This window comes from Cnephaeus nilssonii (assembly GCF_951640355.1).
Source record: "Cnephaeus nilssonii genome assembly, chromosome: 18".
Classification (NCBI taxonomy): Eukaryota; Metazoa; Chordata; class Mammalia; order Chiroptera; family Vespertilionidae; genus Cnephaeus; species Cnephaeus nilssonii.
Window position 1 is genome coordinate 16,616,342 of NC_137089.1, and position 26,589 is coordinate 16,642,930.

The following is a 26,589-nucleotide window of genomic DNA, read 5'->3' on the forward strand; positions in this document are numbered from 1 at the left end:
GTAGAATTGTTGTTTCCTCCCTTTAATTATATCAGATATATTGAAGAGCCTTAAAATGTTTAAATACCATTTATCCCCTCCTACCTTCTGTATTATCATATGCATTTTTCATTTTATATATGCTTTCTTTATTGTTGTACAATGTTGTTGTACATAAACTCTATAAAACATTTCATCATTGTTTTATGTAGTCACTATTCATTTATATTTATACACATAAATGTTCTTTATGAATGTCCATATTTCTAAGATGATTTCCTTCTGATTCTTTAGAATATTCCTTTTTTAAAAGTTTTATTTAGTTTGAAATATAGGCCTTGTGGTGACAAATTACCTTAATTTGATTTGTCTTAAGATATACCTATTTCACCTTTCCTTCTGAGTATTTTCAAGACTTCTGACACATGCCTCTATCCATCCGCCTGGAAGTAAGGTACTATTTTAAATAGGTTGGGAAATGTCTCTGAGGAGATGAAATTTAAGTAGTTTACTGAATACAATTGGTCTTGGAATATGGGGAAAGAGCATTCCAGAGAGTAAATTTAGAGGCTCTGGGATGGAAATACATTTTTCATATTTAAGAAACTTGGGGAAGGGGGAAGGCAAACATAGCTGGAGTAGCATAGCTGAGTAAACATTGTAGGAGAGAAATTGGAAAACTATCTGGTTCAAATCACATAAGACCTTGCAAGCCAAGATAAAGTGTCTGAATTTTAATCTAGTTATAATTGGAAGCCTTTGGAATGTTTTGAGAAGTGATATAATTTGATAGGAATTACTATTTTTAAATCACTTATCCCATTTTTCTTCATAACCATGTCATTTAATCTCGCAAGTCTTAGAAAATTTAATGTACCAACTCCTATAATTACGTCCATCTGTAGATGATGGACCTGAGGCTGAGAGTAGTTGAATGACTTCTCCAAAGTTACACAGTCAGTAAGTGACAGCTTGAATATTTACCTATATCTCCCTACCTCTAAAACTGTAATAATATTTTATATTGATTTTTAACTTCAAACTTTCTCACAGATCCATAGTACTAATCATTACATACAATGTGTAGGATTTTTTTTAATGACATCTTTTTATGTGTGAACACTTCTAAGAATGATGGACTTGAATAGGCAGGCTTCTTATCTATTTGAGTTTCTGCACCTTGCTATTATGCATATAAAAAGATTTTTCATTAGAAATGAAATCCAGGCTTAACTTTCTTTAGCAGTAAACCTAAAATAGCTTTTTTGAAAAATTTTTTACTATATCTCAATAACTTTGTCACCTATTCTCTCATTTAAGCAGCCTTTCTACCAATTGATCCTAACACAGTCAGAAAGCAACTTAGAAGTATTGAACTAATTTTAAAATGTCCCCAGGATGCTGTTTTCCAAACCTGATTCCTTTTATGTAGCTACTAGAGGCCCAGTGCACGAATTTGTGCACATTGAAAGTAAATTAATTACAAGGTGGCCGGCTGAGTGGGACTGGGCGAGAAGGGCCAGACATGCCCTGGAGCCAACCTCCCACAGTCCCTCCCCAGCTGGCTGCACCTGGGGCAGCACTGGGGCTCAAAGGGCTTCTGCGGAGTGAGCCAGGTCCCTCTGGCAGGTGGGGTCCCTCAGCCTGGCCTGTGGCAATCAAGCTGAAACTGGCAATCCGACATCCCCCAAGGGGTCCCAGAGTGCAAGAGGGCAACTCTGCAAAGTTGCTGTTGTTCGGCAGCTCCTGTGTTGAGCGTCTGCCCCCTGGTGGTCAGTGTGTGTCATACCTACCAGCCCGTTGGCCAGTCGCTTAGCCTTTTATATATATAGATTAAATTGGAAGGGGAAACACACACACACACACACACACACACACACACACACACACAATCTGAAACCATTCCAGCCAACATTAAAATTATAATAATATTCTACTTGCCTAGAATACGGCACAAGTACAAAAAAGAAGGAAACACTGTCAGACCCACAGTTGTCAAATTGGGTGCCCTGCAATTGGTTGACAAAAGTTGCTTTCCAGAGGAAAGAGAAAAAAAAACAAAAACTAGGACCACCAACTTCCCTTTCCCATTTCATTCCCAAGTGAGAGGAAGAAGGCCTTCCTTGACTCTAAGAATAGATCTAAAATATGTAAAACTTAGTCCCATTTCAATTTTGAAAAAAAAGAAAAACAAGAAACAGAAACAACTCATATGAAAATATATCTTATCTTAAATGCATGGAGTAAGAAAACAAATGCACAGATGTTGAAATGCCAAAAATAACTAAATAAAGCAAAAAGTCTCTATTCTTTAGTCTAGGTCCAACCTGAGAATTTATTTTTTGTGACTTATCCCCTTAGATCTTCCATAACATATCCCTTCTAATTAACTTTTATCTATTCCCAATAAATACATTTAATTAACTCTAATCAATATCTTTTAGATGAATTGTATGGATTTCTATGAATACCATATTTATTGTCTTGATCTCAGAAAATGTGTGTATTTATGCCACAAACAGTAGAAATCATAGAGGCATAGTAGAGACAGAGCATAATCACTGTTGGACACACACAAATAAGCCTCCAATCTAAAGTATTTGAAATGGTCCAGAGAATGTAAGGAAGGCTTCCATTTACAAATTAATCTGAACTAATTCACTGATATGCAAAGCAACATTAGAGAAAGCACCCCTCGAAGAAATTGCTATGGGGGAACCACCTATACCTTCGATTTCACATGGAAATCTCATGAGCTATATAATGGGAGGAAACTACAGCATAGGAGCTTTTGTCTCCTTAGAAGAAGATTTCATACATTGAAAAGATCATTAGGGATTAGTGAAGAGTTCTTACACATGACATCAAAAGCACAATTCTTAAAATAAAAAATAAATTAAAAAAAAAGAAAGACCAAAGAAAGATGGAACAGGTTGCCTTAGCTTAGAAGATCATGAGTTCTCAGGCCCTGGAAGTGTTCAAGCACAAGTTCATCAAATACTTCTTGTGGTATTAACCAAGCATCAGATGATTGGAAAGAATAGATTTTGACCAATACCACTTCCCACTCTAAATTGCTTCAACCCTACATAATAAAATCCTAGATGGTGTTGCATGACATCGTCACAAGATGATCGCCACAAGATGGTCACCACAAGATGGCCAGCAGGGGAGGGCAGTAGGGAGCGACTGGGCCTGCAAAAGGGCAGTTGGGGGCGAGATAAGGCCTGCAGAAGGGCAGTTGGGGGTGAGATCAGGCCTGCAGGAGGGCAGTTGGGGGGCGATCGGGCCAGCAGTGGAGGGCAATTTGGGGTGACTGGGCCAGCAGGGGAGGGCAGTTGGGGGCAATCAGGCTGGCAGGGGAGCAGTTAGACATCAATCAGGCCAGCAGGGGAGCGGTTAGATGGCGATTAGGCTGGCAGGCAAAAGCAGTTAGGGGCAATCAGGCAGGCAGACAAGCCAGCGGTTAGGAGCCAGCAATCCCAGATTGGAGAGGGTGCAGGCTGGGCTGAGGGACACGCCCCCCCATGCATGAATTTTGTGCACTGGGCCTCTAGTTCTGTAATAATATATTTAATAGGAATATAGGGAGGATTTAAAACATGTGGGTATAAAATAATTTTATCTAGAGAACTGACAAAGAGAAAGAGTAAGTGAATAAAGCAAAGAGAATAGCATTGATGTTTCTTTTTAAAAAAATATATTTTTATTGATTTCAGAGAGGAAGGGAGAGAGAGAAACATCAATGATGAGAGAGAATCATTGATCGGCTGCCTTCTGCATGCCCCCTACTGGGGATTGAGCCCACAAACCGGGCATGTGCCCTTGATTGGAATCCAATCTGTGGCCCTTCAGTCTGCAGCCCGATGCTCTATCCACTGAGCCAAACTGGCTAGGGTGCATTGATGTTTCTTTTGTGGCAATTTAAAAGATTATATATCACTTATCATCTATTAAATTATCACTGATAAAAATAATTATGTTTTACCCAAGGTAGGCAAGCTTAAGAGGAACCAGGCAGACTCATATACTGGGATGAAAATGCAAATCAAATAATTTTGGGGGAGACCATTATCAAAATTTAAAATACTCAGTTCTTTTATCCAATAATTTTACATCTAGGAGTCTATCACACACAAACATTTACAGTACTATTTATGAATATATGTACAAAATGTTTCTGAAAAATAGGGAAAATAAAAAATATAAATATAAATGTTCATCAAGAGAGGAAGGATTAAATAAATTATGGTATATTGATATTACAGAGTATTTTATACTTATTAAAAAGAATGAAATATTTCTCTTTGCTATAGCAGGGAACAATTTCAAAGCCTATATTGTTCAGGGACAAAATAATAGATAATCTGATTCTATCTTAGTTTTTGTAACAACAAGCTCTATATATGTTTGGATAATTCCTTAAGAGTACATATCACACTGTTAAGAAGAGAGAAGAGGATATTAAGGACAAGATTTTTACTTCTTCTTGTGCATACTTAAGAATTGTCTAAATTATATTTGAGAAACATTTATAATTTTTGTCACTTCTTTGGAAATCCATCACAACTTTAAAACCTATCATTTTTGTAACCATCATTTCCTGACTGATAATTCCCAAGGGTCCTGCAAATTGTCAGATTGAGAAACTTTATGCATTCTTGAAAAAAATTTTTTTTCATTTCAATGTCATTCCCTTGGGCCAAAAGTATCAGTGCAAAGAAAAAAAATTATTACAAGAAGACAACTTAAATAGGGTGACTCATTACCTTTTTTTTTAACTTTTATTTATTTTTTAAAATTTATTGATTAAGGTATTACATATGTGTCCTCATCCCTCCATTAACCCCCAAACCTCCCCCCCACTCATGCCCTCACCCCATGGTGTATGTGTCCATTGGTTAGGCTTATATTCATGCATACAAGTCCTTTGGTTGATCTCTCCTCCTTACCTTTTATTCCTTTCTTTGTATCTTCGTCACATCATTTCTATATGCTTTTCATAAATGTACTCCCGCCCGGCTGGTATGGCTCATTAGTTGAGTGTCCATCCATGAACCAAGAGATCACTGGTTCAGTTCCTGGTCAAGGCTCATGCCCGGGTTGTGGACTCGATCCTCTGTAGAGGGTGTGCAGGAGGCAGCCAATTGATAATGTTTTTCATCAGTGTTTCTATATCTCTATCCCTCTCCCTTCCTCTCTAAAAAAATAATCAATAAAAATATATTTTTTAAAATGTACTCCCAATCATCAAAATGAGGAAAACAGAGAAAAATGGGATTCCAGTCTTACCCTTTTTAAAAAATATTTTAATTGATTTCAGAGAGGAAGTGAGATGGAGAGAGAGACAGAAACATCAATGATGAGAGAGAATCATGGATCAGCTGCCTCCCACACATACCCCCACTGGGGACCGAGCCCAAAACCCAGGCGTGTGCCCTGACCAGGAAACTGTGACCTCCTGGTTCATAGGTTGATGCTCAACCACTGAGCCACGCTGGCTGGGCTTATCTTAATTAATAGTAATTCATGTGATCAAGATGGTATCAAGAGGATCTTGCAAAGGAGACCAGGAGAGAATCCTCCCAAAGTAGTGAACATTAATGTGAGGTTCCAGACACTTTTCCATTACTTCCTTAGACTCTTCTGTTGAACATCAACAGCATTTAGGTCAATCACGCCAGCTTCCCTTGGTGACTCACAAGGGATTATGTAAGTTATTGGTCATGCTGCAGAACTATGTAAATGCTTAAAATAAAACTTACTTCAGGGAATAGATTTTTTTGTTGTTGTTTTTCCAACTTCTTCATAATTTAAATTTGGCTTTAAAAAATATGAAAGGAAAAGGAAGCCATACAAGATTTTATTAAAGGCTTAATAGCAGATCAGACTTTCCTAATTCTCTGTCGTTACATCTTAAAATATCAAGTATCATGTCGTGTAAATGAGGTTTATTCTCCACAACACTGTACTCACTTGTTGCAGTGATGTCAACCACTCATTGGAATTCAGTCTCTCATTGTTTTCTATTTTATCTGAAGAAGGGTTCTTTCACAATTAATCATCCCCTGCTGACCAATTTTTGGCCTAGTTCAACGATGGTACTTTCACAGTACAAATGTCAACCATTCAAGCCTGAGATGAGTAGTGTTAGCTCACCAGTATAAATATAATTAGATGCTTTCCAATCAAATCAAGTCTCAGAAGAAGGAAGTTTTGATGAATGATTAGAATATAAATTATCTGAATTAATTATTTCAGATTCTGCTCTGCCTCCAGCTCTGGAATCCAACCATGTTTCTGCATCAGTTTTCTACAGTGTCCTTACACATTTCCACCTCAATATAGTCAATTAAAAAAACCACATCCAGAGACATGGAAGCATGGAATAGGTTGATGAATCTCAGAGGGGATGTCGGGGTGAGGAGTAGGGGGGGAGAGATTAACCAAAGAATTTATATGCATTTATTGCCTAATCCATGGGCACAGACAATAGTGTGGTGAAGGCCTGGGGTGGGGGCGGGGGTGGGGTGGAGGGTGTCAATGAGGGGAAAAAGGGGGACATCTGTAACACTTTCAACAATAAAGATAAATAAATTTTTTATAAAAGAAAAACAAACAAACAAAAATCCCTCAGTGACTCAAGCCATTGCCTTGTAATGAGAACCTAACAGTGGGAGCAGGGGCTCACCACAGGTTTCCAGTGTAGACAGTGGAGCCCCTGTAGTGTCTGTTCTGCTCTGATACACCAGTCTGTTCTGATAGGATTGTGTAAGGACTTTGCCTTTTGAATGCTCTTTTTGGGGCTACTCTGCACTACTCTCAGTTTCATTTCTGTGGCCCAATTTCTATCAATTTTGTTCCCTTATACAAAAAAGAACCTTTTCTCCTAGAGTCTTTGTGATTTTCCTCATTTCTCCTTTCCCTCTTTATTATTTGAGGATATGATTAAATTTCTCAGTGCATTGGCCTCATTTCCTGGGACACATTGTTCAGATCATTTCTTCTGCCCAGACAAGTTCTTAGCACAGATATTTCTTCCATGTTCACACGGTGGGCTCTGGACTGCAGGATTAATTTGCTTGGGTGCACATTAGCCTTGTCTTAAAATCAAAATGCCTCTCCCATCAATAGCCACTTTCCCCAATGTCAGGTATATAAAGAAGGCAGGTAATGTCATTTTTTCCTCAGTGAAATTGCTATTGGAAATCTGCAAATAGTGTTTAACAGTTAGTTGGCACCTACCAATGCCAAGTGCATATGTTATCTCACTTAGTCCTCCTATAAAATCTCTAAATGAATTCTGTTTTCTCCTAGATAATGAAACCCAAGCCCAGAGAGGTCACAGCTAGTAACTGACAGAGCTGGAATTCAAGCTCAGGCCCCTAAATGTAAATCCTGTACTAATATTTCTTACCATGCTTCCCATATCCTGTCAGACATCAAAGGCAGACCAACGATATAAAAGTTCAGTTTCTATCTGTCTCTTCAAGCTTTGTGGTTTTATGCTAACCTTAACTCCTTATGGCTCAGCTTTTTCATTTATAAAATTATTCATTTGGTAGAGATATTTTTTAAATTAGTGAAATTATGTTAAGAGATGAGCATGGAAATAAACTGTGGTGCTTTGGCCCAAAAAGAGTCAGAATACAACTAATGAGAATTAATCAATAAATCCTAGGAAGAATCTAAGGTATGGTATTGTCCCCTGGGAGTCTGTGGTACTGAGAATAAATTTACAGTAGGTAGGAAATTATATATGACCTCCAAAAAAAGATAATGTGAATAGTAGATGCAAGTGGATCTGGTAGATGTGAGGCTATTTCAAATATCTCAAAACAAATTGTATGTGTTTGATCTAATGACTACTATAGAATATGTTGTCATTGACAGAAAGAGAGTTTTTTTTAGGGAGAAAGCATCTTCTCAGTAGTAAAATCTTGGAAAACAGTGGGGGTGCAACGCTAACAGAGAAGCAGACATCCTGGCCTTAGGACTGATGAGTATGAACTCTCTTTCTGAACTCTCCAGCCATGTATAGCTAAAGAGTAACTCAGCTTGTTGCACCAATAGATATTTCTTCTCTTCATGTAATTACTTCTGTTTTTCTCATAAAAATCCCTTGCCTTCACCCTATAATCAGGGCACTATTTGGGCTTCTGTCTGAAACTGTGCTTTCTAAATGGCATTTTTTTTAATACCAAATAAATGTTTGTTGCCTCTCATTTTGGATTTTTATTTTTGGGTTAATAACACTTATAGATAGATAAAATAAACACGTGTAAGAATTTTCTTCTACTTATGTGAGGAAAAGGGGGAAAGCTAAAAATAGTTCAAAGGAAAAGTCAAGAAGCACCAATATGTATATGAGTAAGTGAATTAAATTGAAAGGGATGAAAAACTTTTTTCCCCCACAAAAGAATGAGAAGTCAATCAATACTCTACTGGACAAGAAAGAATGTGTGTGTCCAGGTCATCTACAACTTGCAGAGAGTTGCAAAATCCTCAAAGAAAACGAAAGTCTGGAGTCTGATCACCCATAAAGATGTACAGCAGGTAGACCATCACCCAAAAAGATGTACAGTATATAGACAATGTGGACTTTTCAATTGGGCACAATATTGTTCTATAGCTTTAATAAATTTTTATAGACACCAAAAAAAAAGTGGGTGAAGGAGGACATGCAAGTGGTAAAATCTTTGGTCAGGATGGAAAGAAATAATATCTCCTTGATCCCTCACTGGGGAAACCTGACAACCTTTGAAAAGGGGTGTGTGGCAAAGAAGGAAACACAGCAGTGGTAGTTGGCTTGGAAATATACCAAAATACACTATTGATATCTAGTCATCTGACAGGCCAACTGTCATAATCCCAGTATGTGTACCAATGTATTATATCTGAATGGTCACTGCTGGGTTTTTAGGTGCCCTGATATGAGCTTGCAGGGTTGGGCGTGATCCTTTTAAAGGAGGATAGAATAACTGGAGACCAGATATGTCACAAAATTGTTTACTTATCCAGGTGAATGACCTCTTTACATACCCGGGAATTTCTGGCATTTGCTCTAGAGGTAAGCGTCATGCTATCCCTGTGCTTGCTGGAATGCTGGACAGCTAGGTATATAGCATTAGTATGCTGTGACATTATTCTGCAGATTCTAGGAGCCGCTAGAATCTCTTATGACATGTTCGCTGCCTGTTCTCAGGTGCACTGAAATGGAAAAAAGTAGGTAAAGCAAGAGGAATAAGGAGGGATAACCAAAAAGATTTACCATCGACCTAATTGCAATGTGACTGACAATTATAAAATTGGATGCTTTGCTCACACATTTTTTAAATTGTATTTTATTGTTGAGAGGGTTATGGATGTTCCCCTTTTTCCCACCTTTGGCCCTTCCACCCATTTCCCACCCCTCGGCCTTCATCTTGCTCACATATTTTTTTTATGTAGACTTGACATACTAAATATATAGTCATTACATACATTAAATATATACATTGACTGATAAGGGTACTAAAGTGGCACCAATGATGGTACTTGGACTTTTGGATTTGGTGTTATTAGAAGTAGAGCTATATCTTGGCTTTAAGACATATTTATGGTTGTTCACAACTGAGTTATTTATTGTCCTCTGCATCTCTGCAAGGGAATTAATTAATAATTATACATACCGCACAGAATTTTGGGATGTAACTGATATCAGTGCATCTTGTAACATGTAAAGCCCTAGTAAATCTTAATTACTATTGTTATTGAAAAATAAAATAAGATTTTCAAAACAACCAAATCAAACTTAGAGGGTAATATAACAATAATAATTAATGTAAAATATTTTATTATAAATTCCGTAAAAAAACCCATAATGTTTACATACTTCTTCATTGTATTAGTTTATAAACAATCATGTCCTTCCTTGACATTAAGAGTGATTAACAATAATTTACAGCTCATATTATACTTTAACCTCCCTGCTGTTATTTATTATACATATTACTCTCTGCACTGTTAGTACCTAAAATAAACATGTCAAACATCTCATAATATTACCTTGCCTAGGGTTGTGTTTTATAGAAACATCACCAAGATATTTTAGCATATAACTGCCATGTCACTGATACAAATGGTACCTAAAAATGAGCCTTTCAGAGCCAAGATTGTGCTTCACTGAATACAGCAAAATTTCTATTTTAGAAAAGGAAAATTACCCCTCAAAGCACAGGAATCAAGGCCAGACACAGAAACCGGGATGCAAAATTAAAGCTCTAAAGAAGGTCTGCTTTTTGGACATCCCAAGGAATCTGATATATGAGGACTACTTATTCTCGATTTTCTAAAACATCATAGGAGAAATCAACTTGAAAGGATAAAAAAAAAATTCCTATTTAAGCTTTTTCTCTTGAGTTCCACAGCAGCTTATCCCAAAATGTGCTCCAGTACACAATAGATCCCAGAGCTCTGATGGTGGGGAAAAAAATAGTGAGGGTTCTGTTTTTAAATAAAAATCCAACACTAATTTTTCTCAGAACTTAACAACTTTTAGCATTTTTTAAGGCTCTGCAAAATCATACGATGAAGAAAAGCATTTAACATTATTCTGCCCAGCGTTTCCTAAGTGCATTTGGCCTCAGAAAGTTTTTATTGCTTAACACTGACTATGCCCACAATTTGGGGACCTCTGCATTCCTGGAAAACCATACACAAAATGTGAAAAAGAAAAAGAGGGACCTCAGAAGTAAGCATGTCAGAAATGCAGGCTGCAGAATTTGATAGGCAGAGCTATTGAGACCTAACACCAAAAAGACTCAGATACAAGATGTTCCAATTTTCAGAGTTTTTCTAAACAGAATCTCTGCAGAGATATTAAAAAATCCATCAAGAGGAAGCACATGCAGTCATGTATGTATGTGCACAAGTCATGTATGTATGAGAGGCAAAATGGTCTCTTATAACTGTACCCTCAGTTGCTGGCAAAGAAGGCTTAGCCAATTTTCTCTGCAGCCTTTTTAAAAGATGACACATCGGGTCCATTTCATGTTCAGTTGTTTACTGGTGTTTCACCCGACTTATGTAGCCTTGGTGCAGAGAAGCAATATTGCTTTCAGTCTTTTTGCCACTTTCCAGTTCAACAAGTAATCGAAAATACGCATTGCATTAAGTATGCGAGTTCATGTTTGGCTACCCACCTAACTCCTTTCCTCTCCTCATTACCGAGAGAGCTTGATCCTCTCTTATGGCCTGAACCTATTTCCTCACCCAGGAGGGATTAAGGAAGATCTTTTTCAATTCTCGGGGTACTCAGTATTGAGTAAAATATGCTGGTGATTCTGCCCAAACAGAATCTATGTCCAGCTCTCTCAGCTGGAATGTCAGCTTATTCTATAAAAATCTTAAAACGAATCTCCGCCTGAGATCACAGTTCTTGTTTCTGGGTCTTCACTCTTTCCCCTGGGCCTGACTCTTGTCCCTGTGAGCACATATAGGCTGGTGTGTCTAGAATGGCAGTGTAAGTGGGGGCTTTTCCTAAGGGCCCCAGCGAAAGCTTGGCTTCTAGACCTGGGGATAGAGTCAGAGCAGGCCCTGCCACAAGGCTAGTTTGATTCTTATCCTCTAAAATCCCAACACACAGAGAAATAGTCTCAGAATCTTGTTTGAGGCTAAGCCCACAGATGGGGATAGTGGGGTGTCTGTGGAGGTAGAGGTTTCAAAGGCAAGGGGCTGGTAAATCTCGATCTTTCTACTTCTCCATATGCTGCTAACCTGGAAACTTTGCCCCTACCTACAACTGGGAACCCAGGCCTATGACAGCAAAGCGGAGTGTAAAAATAAGTAGATGAATCAGATCATCCAAGTTGTTTAAACTAGCAGATAATAATGGCCAGGAAATGGGGGGACAAGGATGTCAGGATTTGATCCTAAGGTACCTTGGATTTCTGTTATAGATCTGAGCCCCCCCACCCCCACCCCCGCCAGACATCTTTTCAGATCAGTAATTCCCCACTACTGCCATCTAGCTTAGCAACAGTCAGCATTAATAAATTGTATTAGTAGCTTTTTGTACTGGTTCTGCATGAAGCCATTTCAAAGGCATGATTCCTATACAAGAGATTTGCTGTAAAACCCCAAATTTCCAACAAAATAAAATGGGAAGCCTGTTTGGCTACTTGGCCTGCCGCCCTTACATTAAAGCCTTGGTTTATGCGTCTGAGCTAATTTTTATGTCAGGGTTAGTAAGGACCCACAATCCAATGTCTGCTCCTGTCTATATTTCACAACAATCTATCAGTAGTTTTAAATTAATACATTATCTCATACTTATTAAATTTTACAATATGTCTATAGAAGTTCCTTCAGAACATTCTAATTTTTTCTTTCAAAGAATTTTGTGGCAAAATTCTAGTCTTGAAAACTTGTGTGCATTTATTTATAACAGAAGTAGGACATTGGTGAATTTTTAAGGCATCTCTCTAGGACCCTGGAGAGGAATAGAAGAAGCCTGGGCACAGTGGTGCTGGCCATCAGTCTGCGGCAGCTGTATCTGCTCCTACTTACTGGATGTTACGTTACGCTCAGGGCAGCTCCTGGGTGTCTTCCTGGGAGAAGTGAAAGTTCTGTTGAAAGTGCTGCCAAAGAAGGGTAACGTTCCCAAAGGAGGCCACCGTTTATGTGAAAACTTAAACCTCCTTATAATTTTAGTTGATCACATTCAGTTTGTTCAGGAGCAATCACTGCCTTGTTTTCTCAGTAGTTCAATCCCTGTTTGGCTCATGCAACGCTCAGCCCTGGTTAGGTAAGCTAGAATTTCAATTTCCTTTCCTCTCTGATAATCGCAGGGACTTGCATGCTTTACTGGGGAGAAGAGTCTTGAGCCTGACCCCCAGACAAATGACCAGGGAGCCCAATTGCCAGCAGATATCTGTTTGTGGCTTTATCCTGTCATCTGGTTTCAAATATACTTAGTATCATGTTCTACACACCGCCAAGCAAAATACTTTCCAACTCGCCTTCTGTTGGACTGCCTCCTCACCCGTCACCAATGTGCTAGGTTCTCAGACTTGATGCAGACCCCTGGGTTCTCAGATGCAGACAAATTGGTTTTCCTGTGGGTAGGGCTTATTTCATCACCAGATTTGACTCTTATGGTCCGAATAGTCTGTAGTTCCAGCCATGCTTTCTTTCTTTTTTAAAAAATATTTTTTTTTCTTAATCTTCACCCAAGGATGTTTTTTTAAATTGATTTTAGGGAGAAAGAGAGTGAGAGGGGGAAAGAGAGAGGGAAAGATTGATGCAAGCGGGAAACATCAAACGGTTGCCTCTTGTACACACCTGACCGGGGACCGAAACCAGAACCTGGGTACGTGCCCCACCAGAATGGAACCGAGACCTTTTAGTACACAGGGTGACGCTCCAACCAACGGAGCCAAACTGGCCAGAGCCCGGCCATGCTTTCTTTAACCCATCATTTTGCTAAAAAACAACCTTAGTTATAATTAGAAATAAGTAAGAAAGACAAATTTGTATATTTGAGGTTGAAGAGACTTCTTGGATTTAGTAACTTTGAAAAGGTATAAAAAAAATTAAAATCACCCACTCTTTATTATTTCATGCATCCAACATAGATGCGTTGACTACTCATGCTCTGCCAGCCCATATGGCAGGCACTAAAGACCCAGTGTCGAATGAGGCAGCCTGCATGGTGCTTACGGACCAGGTTACATCTACCACATGCTTCCTATTCAGTAAAGCTGGTCCACTTGGGCAAGGAAATTAATCGCCTAAGCCCTCATTTCCTTGTTTTGATCTGGTAAAATAAAGAGGTTAAAGTAGATTGTCGCAATGATTTTCTTCAGCATATTTTTTCTTCCAGAAAAATTAACTCACAATCAGAGTAAATGATGTAAACTGTAGATTCTCCCACAGACATCTTGCCAGTTAGCCCAAAGCAGACTTGGTTCTAATAAACAATCAGACCTTTCGCAAACATAGATGTAAAGGTCAAGATTCTTCCGTGGTAACAAGTAAATCAGAGCACTGCTAAGCCAAAGGAGAGAAAATTATTTTAATTTCACTTATTAATGCATCCATATAACAACGTTAACAAGTTAAATAAGAATTTTAAATAAGAACTTTAACAGGTTACCTTTATGGAAGTCATGAAGTTAAGAGCTAAACAGTTACCGAATCCAAGTTCATACAATTTTTCTATATTTTAGCAGCTGAGAATCACCTTTTGAAAGCAGGTTCCCATCATTTCTCACATTGTATGATTGTATTTTCACTTGTCTGAACAGCCTGCACAATACACCCTTCAGAGATACATTTTTAAAAGCTATGTTCACAGGACTCTTATGAGTAGCCATCCCTACCCATAAGATTAGCTGTCCCTACTCAATGATTAGCTATTATGTGCCAATAATAGCTAATCATTTTTACATAAAAATGTACATAATAGCTAATCATTTTCCCCCTATAATCTGGCCCCCAAGAAGCTACTGCTAAATATCCATCCACACAGTGTTAGAAATTTAACAATCAGTATAATTGCTAACCTTATAGAAATACATAAGCTAGGTATGCTGGAAAGATAAATTGAGGACAACTGCAGATGGCAATGTTTAGAAAAATTGAAGAGGGGAACATTTTTAAAAATATGATAAAAGCAAGGAACCTTGAGAAGAGTAGTCCATTGGGTAAACCACTCATGTTTTCTTCCAAAAAACACATAGATATCAGTGCTCTCTTAATCTTTACTAGGACCTGGATAACCAGTGATGTTTATTATCAGAGAGGGAGGTTGACAAGTAATGAGTCAGCTATAATAAGATCTGATTAGAGCCTAGTGCACGCCATAGACTACAGTAGATACTCAGTGAACACCCGGTGAATGGGTACATGAATTTCAGGAGGAGCTGTGGGTGCCATAGAGAAGTCAGATTATCATTTCAAATGGTGGAGTTGACGTACTCAAATGGCAATGTGAAACAGGCAGCTGGATTTGTAGTGCAGTACAGGGGAGATCTGACCTGCAGGTATTCAAGTCACCACTCCGAGCAATTGAAGACACTCCTAAAACTTAACTCTCACTAACTGCACTGAAAGACTTGGGGTGGACCATGAGATGGGCAATTAAAAAGAAACAGATAGTGCTCAGTAAGTTCTAGAGAGACTAAATGAAGTCATTAGGCCAGAGAGTGGTATGGACGTACTATAAACTCTAGATCATAAAGAGGATAGCAGAAGAGGTGGTAGAATTCCAACTACAACAAAGATGACAAACTTTTAAAAATATTTGTCTAGGTATCCTATAGAGAATGCCATCTTCTCAAATGTAACATTCTAAGATTTTCAAAACAAGACAGAATTAAAAGGAAAGCAAAAGCATGTTTTAATTTTTTAAAAGTATTGCACAATTTCTTTTAAAATGATGCCTGATCTATTTAATTAAAATTCTAACTATAATTACATGTTATTATCCATATAATGGTCTGAATCCCAGAGATGAGGAGTATAGTAGCACACATTAAAGACTTATATCAATGAGTGAGTGAATCAATGAGTGAATGGCTGTTTCTTACTGAATGGCTCAGTTTCTTACTGAATTTGGAGTAAATGTATGTGAACCAATGTACTTTGTGATCTTATACCCAAGCCTGCATACTTAAAGGCCTCAGAATTCTAATGTTCTAAAGTTTAAATTTGGATCTATTCTCTGAAAATATTTTCCAAAATTAAAAATGCTAATGAGTCAGTATTTTAGATCTTTCCATTTAAAAAAATAATTTTCCTGTTCTATCTGACTTGTGATCATAGAAATATTTTTGATGATGAATTGCAAAAGACAAAAGGAGACATAATTACTGGTTAATTATTTCTACTCCTACTTGGAATATTCTACTCATGGTTTAACTTCATTTGAATAGTGGGTTTCATTGTTTTTGCCATAGCAATGTCTGACTTTCATGTAGAAGGTATTAATCCACAGTTAGAAATGAAATAGATACATAAGAATTGCATCAAATACTCTTTATCACTTCTCAATGAGAGTCACCTTAACAGCAAGTTTTAAAATAGTTCCCAGCTCCAATCTACCCAGGCAAACTATTATAAACTATAGTCTCTCCTGAGAACCTTTGTTTTTTTTAATTATTTCTTCCCTCTAGTGGTAGAAAGAAAACCTGTTGTTTTTTGTTTTGGATTTTTTCCCCCCCCCATGCAATATGCTTTGCTTCCAATGATTCTCTAAGGTAGAATCCCTCTCACTTTCCTGACCAAATATGGTTTAAGTACAATATGATATTTACCCAAGAGAGCTGTCCATGTATTTTTGGATATCCCAGGGTATTTCTAATGCTCAGTATATATAAACAGTAAAAAATTCACAGCAAAACCAGTTTCTGCCTTTGCTTTCCCTAACTACCTACTTGGTTCTCTTGCACATCTGTATTTCCTGCTCCCTGGCATTTGTTTCTGTCCCCACTCCAGGATAGATTGAGGTTACATTCTTTGTCGTTCTCCCCAGTGAGAGGTGGACTTTACTTCCCCTCTGAATCCAGCTGGCCTTGTAATTGCTCAACAATAGAAGGTGATGGAAATGACACGGTGCCAGTTCTAAGCCTGTCCTTTAAGAGCATGGCTGATTGATTCTACTCCTTCCCTATTGGAACGCTCACTTCTGGGACACTTAATCTCAGTATCCAGATACCATATGATGAGACACTCAAGACACATGGAAGCCATCTGTAAATACCCCAGTTGATAGCCCCAGGTGAGCACCCACTTCCAGCCACATGAATAAGAAATCGTGGACATTGTATTCAGTAGACTCCTCATATGACTACATTCGCCGCCAGTCTCATGTAGAGCAGAAGACCCATCCAGCTGAGCCCAGGAAAGCCACAGAATCATAAGAAATAATAAAATGGTAGTTGCCGTAAGTCACTAAGTTTGAGGTTGTGTTACACAGCAATAGATAACTAAGACACTATTCCCTCTAAAAGACCTCATCTTTCTTTTTCTTCCCATTTCTAGTTCTAGCTTTGCAATTTTCCTCTCTGTGGTTCCTTTTCTAGCCCCAGATACTAACTGTTTAACCCAAACAAAGCTAAGAGCTTTGGGGGAAAGGGTATCTATAATTTTTTTCCAAGATATTAAATTTCTAAGTAAACATTTTCAAAACAAATAAGTTTAGTAAATAACAAAAACTATTCCTTGTACATTTTGAAACTATCAAGAATTAAATAAAGGTCAATAGCACAATGGTTCCAGTTGTAACTGAATTAGAGCTGCATTATTAATGACTATACTTATATACATCCCCAATGATGTAGATCCCACTTTGAAATGTAGCTTTTTCAATTAGTGAAGCTGGTTTTTCAAAAGTCATTTTCTCAGTTTGTATGTCTTGGTCTTCCTGCAATACTTGACCACTGCTAGGTTCTTTTCTGACTTTTCTTTCTCCTTCAAGATCTAAATGCAACCTACGCACCCCCTCCCTCCACCCCCTACGTTCCTATATGATTACTTCTCTTTCTCTAAACATACACTAATTATCGGTCTAATTGGACCTGTTACTGCTTTCCAAATCAGTCAGGTCCTTGTCCAAATTTACATTCAGATGCATGCCCTTCTTTCTGTTTGAAGCAGACCTCTGACCATCATCCTCTGTGAACTTTAAATACTCACAGCTCAGTGATGTAAACCCACATAAGGATCCAATGAGAAGCCTCCACAAATGTCTATCCTTTATTTTTATCTAGATCTCCCTATAATCACCTTACTCCTATATTCCTTATTTACTTCTTCAGTTCTTCCTTTTCTTCTTGTACCATGACCCTCCTTTATCCCTGAGGCCTTAAGTTGAAAAATCAGTTGGAATTTGTTATCTCAGAACTCACATTGCATACTGTCCTGCTCCTCTCACACAATTTGCTCCTTTGTCCCACCTTGTACACCATGGACCAGCATCAAGATCCAGCAGGCAAGCCCACACCTGGCCTGCACTGACTGCTCAGCTCAACTCAAATCCCACTCAAATGTTTTTCCCCCCAATGAAGATTTTTTTACCACTGTGAACTCCCTCTATTTGAATTACCATAGTCCTGTGTTTGTATTTTGCAGAACATATCACATTTACCTTGTAGAGAAAAGCTTGTGAATATGATTCATTTCCTTACTCATTTCTAACCTGCTTAAAGGGCAGGCTTTGAGTCCTTGAGGACCTCATAATAAACACTCACCCTTCCTTAGTCCTTATTATTTAGTCACATTACATATTTTATTTTTACTTGCATTATGATTATCACTAATCCATGTCTAACACAACATTGCAAAGAAATCATGATTTAGGCATTATCTTCAAATCATCTTCATTAGGAAATTAGGTTATAGGAACTTTTTATACTTCGAAACAACAGAGAATACTGACCTTTTATGTCATATAATCATGAAAGATTTTATCAGATGAGAAGTAGACTTGATTCCCTGATAGCTTCTTTCTGAATTCATTTTCTGTCCACTTGAATTATCCTCTTGTTAATACATTTTCCCATTTAATATAGAGAAGTCATTTCTTTCTGCATCTTGTATCCCTAATTGATGTCACTTTAAAGTCTTCATGAAAGCTTTCAAGGTCACTGCCAATCAGACTGATCATCTTGATTAAAATAATATTGCTTCATTGTGTCATTTTATCTTTTAAGTCATTTACTTTATTTAATTGGCATAACCCCAATTTTTTACTTAGGACATTTCTGTTGAAATGCAAGAAGTTTTTTTTGTGTTTTTTTTTAAATTACACTATTTAAAACATGTACTCTTTGACCTGGCCTGCATGGCTCAGCAGTTGAGTGTCAACCTATGAACCAGGAGTTCACAGTTCGATTGCTGATCAGGGTACATGCTCAGGTTGCAGGCTTGATCCCCAGTGTGGGGCATACAGGAGGCAGCCAGTCAGTGATTCTCTCTCATCATTGATGTTTCTATCTCTCTCTCCCTCTTCCTTCTTTTCTGAAATAAATAAAAATATATTTAAAAAAATAAAACATATACTCTTTAAAATATGTGGTCAAGAATGCAGAATTTTAGAAAACAAGGAAGAGAGTTTTCACTTATTTTTTTTCTTTCTCGTTCTTTTTTCATTATCAGATTTAAAAAAAAAAAGGAGTAACATGTTAAGGGAACTATAGCATATACATTATTTGCTTACTCAAAGTACCTAGCCCCAAGCTTGGTAGAATAAATGAGTCAATGAATGTTCTATATTTTGATTTCAGGAGAAGGGTCTAGTACAGAACAAAGATGAGGAGATCCACTTTGGTTGAAGATGAAGAGTGTGAGAAGCTTGTGAGGTGTTCAGGTATACATGTTCACTTAGCAGTTGGTTTTAAGGCTTGCAAATGAGTTTGGGCTGAACATCACAGAAAAGTTATGGATATTTAAACAAAGTTTAAAGACTGGAGTGGCTGAAAATATCCAGGGAAAGCCTGTAGCATGAGGAAAGAGGTGATGCCAGAAAGAATGCTTTAGAAGAGATAGAAAATAAAGCTGTGTCTCAATACAGAATATGATTCACCCAGAATCAAAGAGGTAATGAGTGCTGTACATAGAGGATAATTCATGCCAGTATCTTCCAAGCTTAATTACAACAGAAGTAGTCCATGCTTTGTCTATGTGAACAAGACTGGACATAGCTAGAGGGAAAAGAGTAAGAAAGCGAGTTTGTGATATTTGCTGAATGAGTGGATGGATGAGAACATGTTAAATTTTGCTTCTGGAATCCGGAGGCTTACATGAGCAAGCCTATTTGTCAGTCTTCGTTTCTTCTCCCTTGGCCCCTTCTCCTGAGACAGCCTCTGGACCACTGAATGGGAGAGTAGGTCCCTCCTTTTCTCCACTTATTTCTAATCAATCCAGCTGCTAACCATTATGCTAAGGTTCTAAGAGATACAACAAAATCGATATTCTTATCAAATGCACCTGCTCCATTTCTTATCGCACTTTCTTCTGAATCCCTGCCATGCTGAGCATGACTATGCAATGAGAAGGATCCTTTTATCTATATTAACTCTGCTTTCTCTCTCCTGAACCCAGCTCTGGCCCCTCTGACTCTAAAGAATAAAAGGTATTGCCAGTGCTGAAACTTCCAACTCTCCAGACTAAAATGTGCCTTCCCTAGGATTATCCCCAATGAGCTGTTGTGATAAAAATGAAAGGGGTTTGATAATCCCTTTGATCTCTTCATTCCAATTGATAAACTGTTCTAGACTCTACAGTTCTAAGATACTCAATGGGGAATGGCGGCTATGTATGTCTGTGGCAAGAGTTTTGGAGGAGAATGTCAATAAGTTTCTAATAAAGTTTTCTCGTCTCTTTGAATGTTTTTATTTCTATAGTCATTTTGTATTCCCTATATCTGTGGTGGCTGGTAAGGCCTGTAGAAGATGCTGTTGGATGCTTAAGCCAATGGACCTCCCACCTCACCCTTTCTCAATGGCAGACCCCACTTCAGATGTTTGCTCTCCCATAAGACCTTGTGCTCATAGAAGTTGTCAGAATCCCCCGTCTTAAGAGTGTAGGTCTTGGTTAGTCCAAACCAATGGAATCACGTTAATTCTATTTCCCTTGCCAGTGACTGGCGTAGAAGTCATGGCACCCAATTCTGGAGACTGAGACAAGAAGGGAAAGCTGGTAAATGAACTATGCTTTTTGAAAAAGCATTTTTGATCATAAAGCGAAACACAGAAGAAGAAAAAATTATTTTGTTTCCTGGATATTGCTTGGTGAAGATATGATTGTCGAAACTACTGCAGCTATTATATTTTAAATCAGGTTAACAATGAGCAGTAAAAGTGCAGTTACATGAAAAGTCCCATATTTTAAATTGTTTTTCATTGTCCTTACTTGTAGGATGTTTAAGGTGGGACCCACTTTTGAATCTTCTGTCTAGTGTTGGAGTTAGTTACATATTGTTCTGGAGTGCCACAGGGAAGGGAGAGAGAGAGAGAGAGAGTGATAGAAACATCAATGATGAAAGAGAATCATTGATTGGCTGCCTCTTGCGTGCCTCACACTGGGGATTGAGCCTGCAACCCAGGCATTTGCCCTGGCTGGGAATAAAACCGTGAACTCCTGGTTCATAGGTCAACGCTCAACCACTGAGACACACTGGTCAGGCAGCAGTGGGTGGTTTTGTTGTTGGAGGATCATCAGTCATACAATGAAGCCAACGATGCCAAGATGCCAATCAGAGGGCACCATGCTTCCATCCACATCCCAGAATTCAATTCACCATTCATTTCAGTAGTGTATAAGATCCATTGGTGACAGCCAAAAACTCTTGTTGTCTTCATGGTATTTGTTTCCATATTTGTCTTCCCCCACTAATGTACCAACCCTCACATCCTTTGCCCGGAAGAAAATTAGTAGATATCCTGGGAGGCCGCCGTGGCCGCTGGCCTTGAGCTTCAGGACCTGTAGGGCCTCCGTCTCATCCCGCAGGCCTATTGCAGCCATCTGAGAGATGCTAAAGGAGGGCAAAACTGAGCTGCTAAAGATAAAATTGATTGAAGGTATATAAATAACCTGCCCTATCTCACACCTTTTTATTCTATGACATTATAAATTTGCTTTATTTATGACTTTGAGTGAAGGTTTTATTACTGCAGCCAAAAGCTCATCAACTGATGCAGGGCCCTACTGAGTAGGTCAAATGAGGAAAAACAAGTTAAGGAGCAAACATTGACTTCCAGCCACCATGGGTGTGGAGAGTGGGTAAAAAGGATCCCTCCTGGGATTTCCATCTGCATGAAGGAACCTGAAGAAATAGATCAAAGTCATTGGGACCCCATGTGGTCTAGTTTTTCAACTCAGTGTCACATTAAAAAAGAAGGAATATGATCAAAAGAATTACAAATGAAAGTAATTTTAATATTTCCTGGGCTTCTCAAAAACACCAAAAGGTTGGGGTCAGATAAGCATATACATAATTTATATCAAAAAGTTAACAAATAAAAGCTTCTCTCTATTTTTGTGACCTCAGCATTAGCCATAAAAATGTGAGCTACTCCCCCAAACCTCCTTCTCTCCCAATTTGAACACCCAACCTATGGCTGCTCACAGCCACACACTAAGCTCCTTCTAGACTAAGCTTTTCCTAACCTGCTTTCCTGTGTTTCACCTTCATTCTTCTTTTCTTTGTCAATTTCAGGAGCAAATTATCCATCCTGGCTTTTCCCACACCCTCTTCTCTCTGTTATTGCCGGGATCCTGTGGCACAAAACCCCAAACACTTACGTTGCAAAGCCAGACTTCTCGCAGGGCAGGAGCACAGGCTGTGAACACTCACACTTCATATATTACTACTTTTTTGTTCTCAAAAAATTCACAGCTCCAGGCTGGGAAACACGACAGCACAAATGACCTGGTTTCTTTAAAAAATAAGTTGCAAGGTGGGAGAGAAAGACAGAGATAAAGGAGGAACATACAGATGGAGAAAGACTTAAAGAAACACATTTATCAACTAATCATAATGCATGGACCTTATCCAAATTTTGATTCCATCCCTTCCCCCCATCAAATACTCATATTTATGAGATTTATGAGATAACTGTAAAATAGAACACAGCCTGGATATTTGGTAATACTCAGTAAACATTACTCATTTTATTTGTAATAATGGTATTGCAGTTACATTTCTTTACAGAATTGTTAACTTGTAGAGATATTGACTGGAATATTTGGAGTCCAATTATGTGCTCAAATATTTGCTTCAAAATAATATGGGAAGGATAGAAGTGGCCACCAATTGATCCTTATTGAAGCTGGGAAATGAGTGCATAAAGGCTCATTATTTTCTTTTTATGTTTAAATTTCTCTGTAATAAATAATAGATGATGATAATGGAAGTAGATACATAGATGAGAGAGAGAGAGAGAGACAGACAGAGAGAGACAGAGAGACTCTCTTACAGAATAGATGATAGATGAACCTAAAAACTCCACTGGTAGGTGACTTGGTGAGGGCTGCTTAACTAGGCCTGGGAAGAATTATCCTGGAGACATATATAATATCTGTGAGCATGTGTCATGCACAGCAATGATCTACCCATGCAATTTCTGTTTTAGAACCCATCTTCCAGGCCCACTATGTGGTGTTTACAATGAATCTGAAGGGTGCCATGATCTTTCCAGATTTGCCCTACTACCTGCTTCATATATCCATACAGAAAAATGTCCTAACTGTAGTTTTTGCTCACACATATGCTTGGCAGGATGGTGAAGCCAGCCAAGTCCTTAGATAAGTCTGTGGCAATTTTCTTTTAGTCATTAATCCTATGAGTCATATGTAAATGGAGTTTTTTAGATCCACCATGTCTCTCTTCCCTAATGTATGTATTCATGTTTTCATCTCTTCTCCAAATTTAGTGTGGTTCATACATAAAAGGAGGCTAGAGGCCAAATATAATAAAATCCTAATATGCAAATTAACCGAACGGCAGAATGACCGGTTGCTATGTCACGCACTGAGCACCAGGGGGAAGATGCTCAATGCAGGAGCTACCTGCTGGTGGTCAGTATGCTCCTACAGGGGGAGCGCCACTCAGCCAGAAGCCGGGCTCATGGCTGGCGAGCACAGAGGAGGTGGCTGGAGCCTCTCCCAGCCTCCACAGCAGCGCTAAGGACCCCTCAGGGGGATGTTCGCCTGCCGGCTTAGGCCCTCCCCTAAGTGGGCCTAAGCCGGCAGGCGGACATCCCCTGAGGGGTCCCGGACTGTGAGAGGATGCAGGCTGGGCTGAGGGATCTCCCACCCCCTACCTCCTGCACGAATGTCGTGTACTGGGCCTCTAGTATTTATATATTTAGGTGTTCCTATATTGGGTATATATATATATATATATATATATATATATATGTTTACCAGGGTTATATCTTCTTGTTGGATCAATCCCTCTAGTATTATGTAGTGGCCATCTTTGTCTCTTTTTGTGGTTTTTGCTTTGAATATGTTTTGTCACATATAAGTATTGCTATCCCTACTTTTTATTTGTTTCAGTTTGTGTGAATCTTTTGTTCTGATGTGGGTCTCTTGTAGAAAGCATATATATGGGTCATGGTTTCTTATCCTTTCAGATACTCTATGTCTTTTGATTGGAGCATTTAATCCATTACATTTAAGTTATTATTGATAAGTACTTATTTACTGCTATTCTTTTTCTTTATACCTATGTTTCCTTCTCTCAGTTTCTTCTTAAAGCACTCCCTTTAACATTTTTTGCAATGCTGATTTGATGGTGATGTACTCTTTTAGCCTTTTTTTTTTTTTTTCTGAGAAGCTCTTTATTTCCCCTTCAATTTTAAATGATAGCCTTGTTGGATAGAGTAGTCTTGAGTTCAGGTCCTTGTTTTCCATTACTCTGAATACTTCATGCAATCCCTTCTGGTCTGAAGTGTTTCTGTTGAGGAATCAGCTGACATTCTAATGGGTACTCCTTCATAGGTAACTTTCTGTCTCTCTCTTGCTGCCTCTAAGGTTCTTTCTTTGTCTTTAATATTTGACATTTTTATTATGATGTATATTGGAGTGGGTCTCTTTGGGTTGATCCTGATTAGAACTCTCTGTGCTTCCTGAATTTGTCTGATTTTTCCCTTCACTGGGTTAGGGAAGTTTTCTGTCATTATTTCTTTAAACAGGTTCTCTACTCCTTGCTCATATTCTTCTCCTGCTACCAGTATGTTGTTACATTTCATGTTGTCCCAATGTTCCTTTAAACTATCCTCCTGCTTTTTAATTCCTTTTTCTTTTTCAGCTTCTAGACTCCTCTTCAGTGATCCTCATTAAGATTTCCTAAACTCTCAACAATGGGTTGTATTCATCTTTGTGTCTTCAGAAAAAAAAAAAAGTGCCCAAAATACAACAGGCATTCTCAAATCCTGCTTAAATGTCACTTCCTCAGAAGATCTCAGTGAGCTGAGTTGAGGTGTGGCCCCAAAATATATTTAAACATCTCATTTGAAATTGCCTCAGAAGATGTGAAGTTATTTTTCACTCATTATGACTCACTCTTTTATGAAAGACCTTAAGTTCAGATTCAAATATCTTCAAAATATTTACTTGGTTTTGTTAATCTGGATTTGTTAACTTCATTTCTAATGGCTATGACACAATTGTTTTTCATAACTCACTTTTATTCATACAATACAGTGCCAATTTCTAACACTGTGGAACTGATTGTGGACCTTAGCTACTAAAACAAATAACTCTCAGACTGAAAACATCTGTGTTTTTCTGTAACTTGGCATTCCCTTTGTATGCATTTATCCACCTAAAATAATTAATTCCTTACTTAGCTATTTATCTTTGCAGTTCTTCAGAGAACCCTGAAGTTCAGACTGTAGGTTAGCATATTTCAGATTAGGAAGTTTATTATCTCAAATCCTAGGACATACATATATTCCTGCAGAAGACTGGCATGTAATATAGTGGGAGAAGTGAACCAGGAACAGAAAAGCAGAGAGATCTTATATGGAGGCATATGTCTTTTTCTTCCTTGACTAATATCTGACCTCCCTTTTATGTTTCGGAAATTCTCTGAACATGAGTGTTAGTGTGAAGTTGAGTCCCTCTGCTGCTATACCATAAAAACAAAAAAACTCAGTTTGTTGCTCTCTGAGGTGGCTACTTCTCTTCAGACCGCATGTTCACACTCAGCCAATCAAATGTTCCTGACTTGGATTTGGAATCTGGAGCTAGTGACATAAAGAAGCAGACAAGAGAATTATTTCTGTTGCAGAAGCAGCAGCAGCAACATCCGGTGTCCAAAGGTAGGATTAGAAGTATTGCCATGGCGACAGCGAGTGCCCAGTGCCAGCAACAGTGTGGGTGCAAGCTGCAGCATTCATGTCTAGTGGCATCATTGCTAGTCTTCTTGCTGGACTGCTTCTCACAACTGGTTTTCTTTTTTGCTTCTGGCTACACTGTTATCTTTTATACTTCCACTAGAGGCCCAGTGCATGATTTAATCATGCACCTGGTGCACCAGCTGGCTGTCTGTCCGCTGGTGCCCCAGGCCTTCCGAAAGCCTCCGGCGCGGGGGAGGCTTTCGAAAGGCCTTGCGCCGGAGCAGACAGACAGACAGCTCCCCCGCTTTGGCTTTTGATCGCGGGGGAGCCGGCTGGCTGTCTGTCCGCCGGTGCACCAGGCCTTCCGAAAGCCTCCAGCGCAGCCATGACACAGATGCTGAGCTCGCGGCGCCACTGGCGCCGCGAGCTCAGCGTCCTGCTGGCCCAATCAGCTACCCCGGCCACCCTGAGTCCCGCCCCCTGCGCCTCCTGCTGGCCCAATCGTGGGCGTAGCGGAGTGATGGTAATTTACATATTACCATTTTATTATGTAGGATTTTCTTCCTGGTTCCTTGTTCTTGCCAAAGTTCTTCAAGTAACCCAATATGTGTTCAATACATTATTTTTCAGTGTAATTCAGCCAAAGTCAGCTTCTCTTGGTGGTAAGAATCCCAACTTTACAGAAAATGCTATCAGGAGTGTCTGCAACACAGAACCTCTAGGAAATCTGGGAGGTAGGACACATTCCATCACTCTTGAGAGATAAGAAACTGGTATT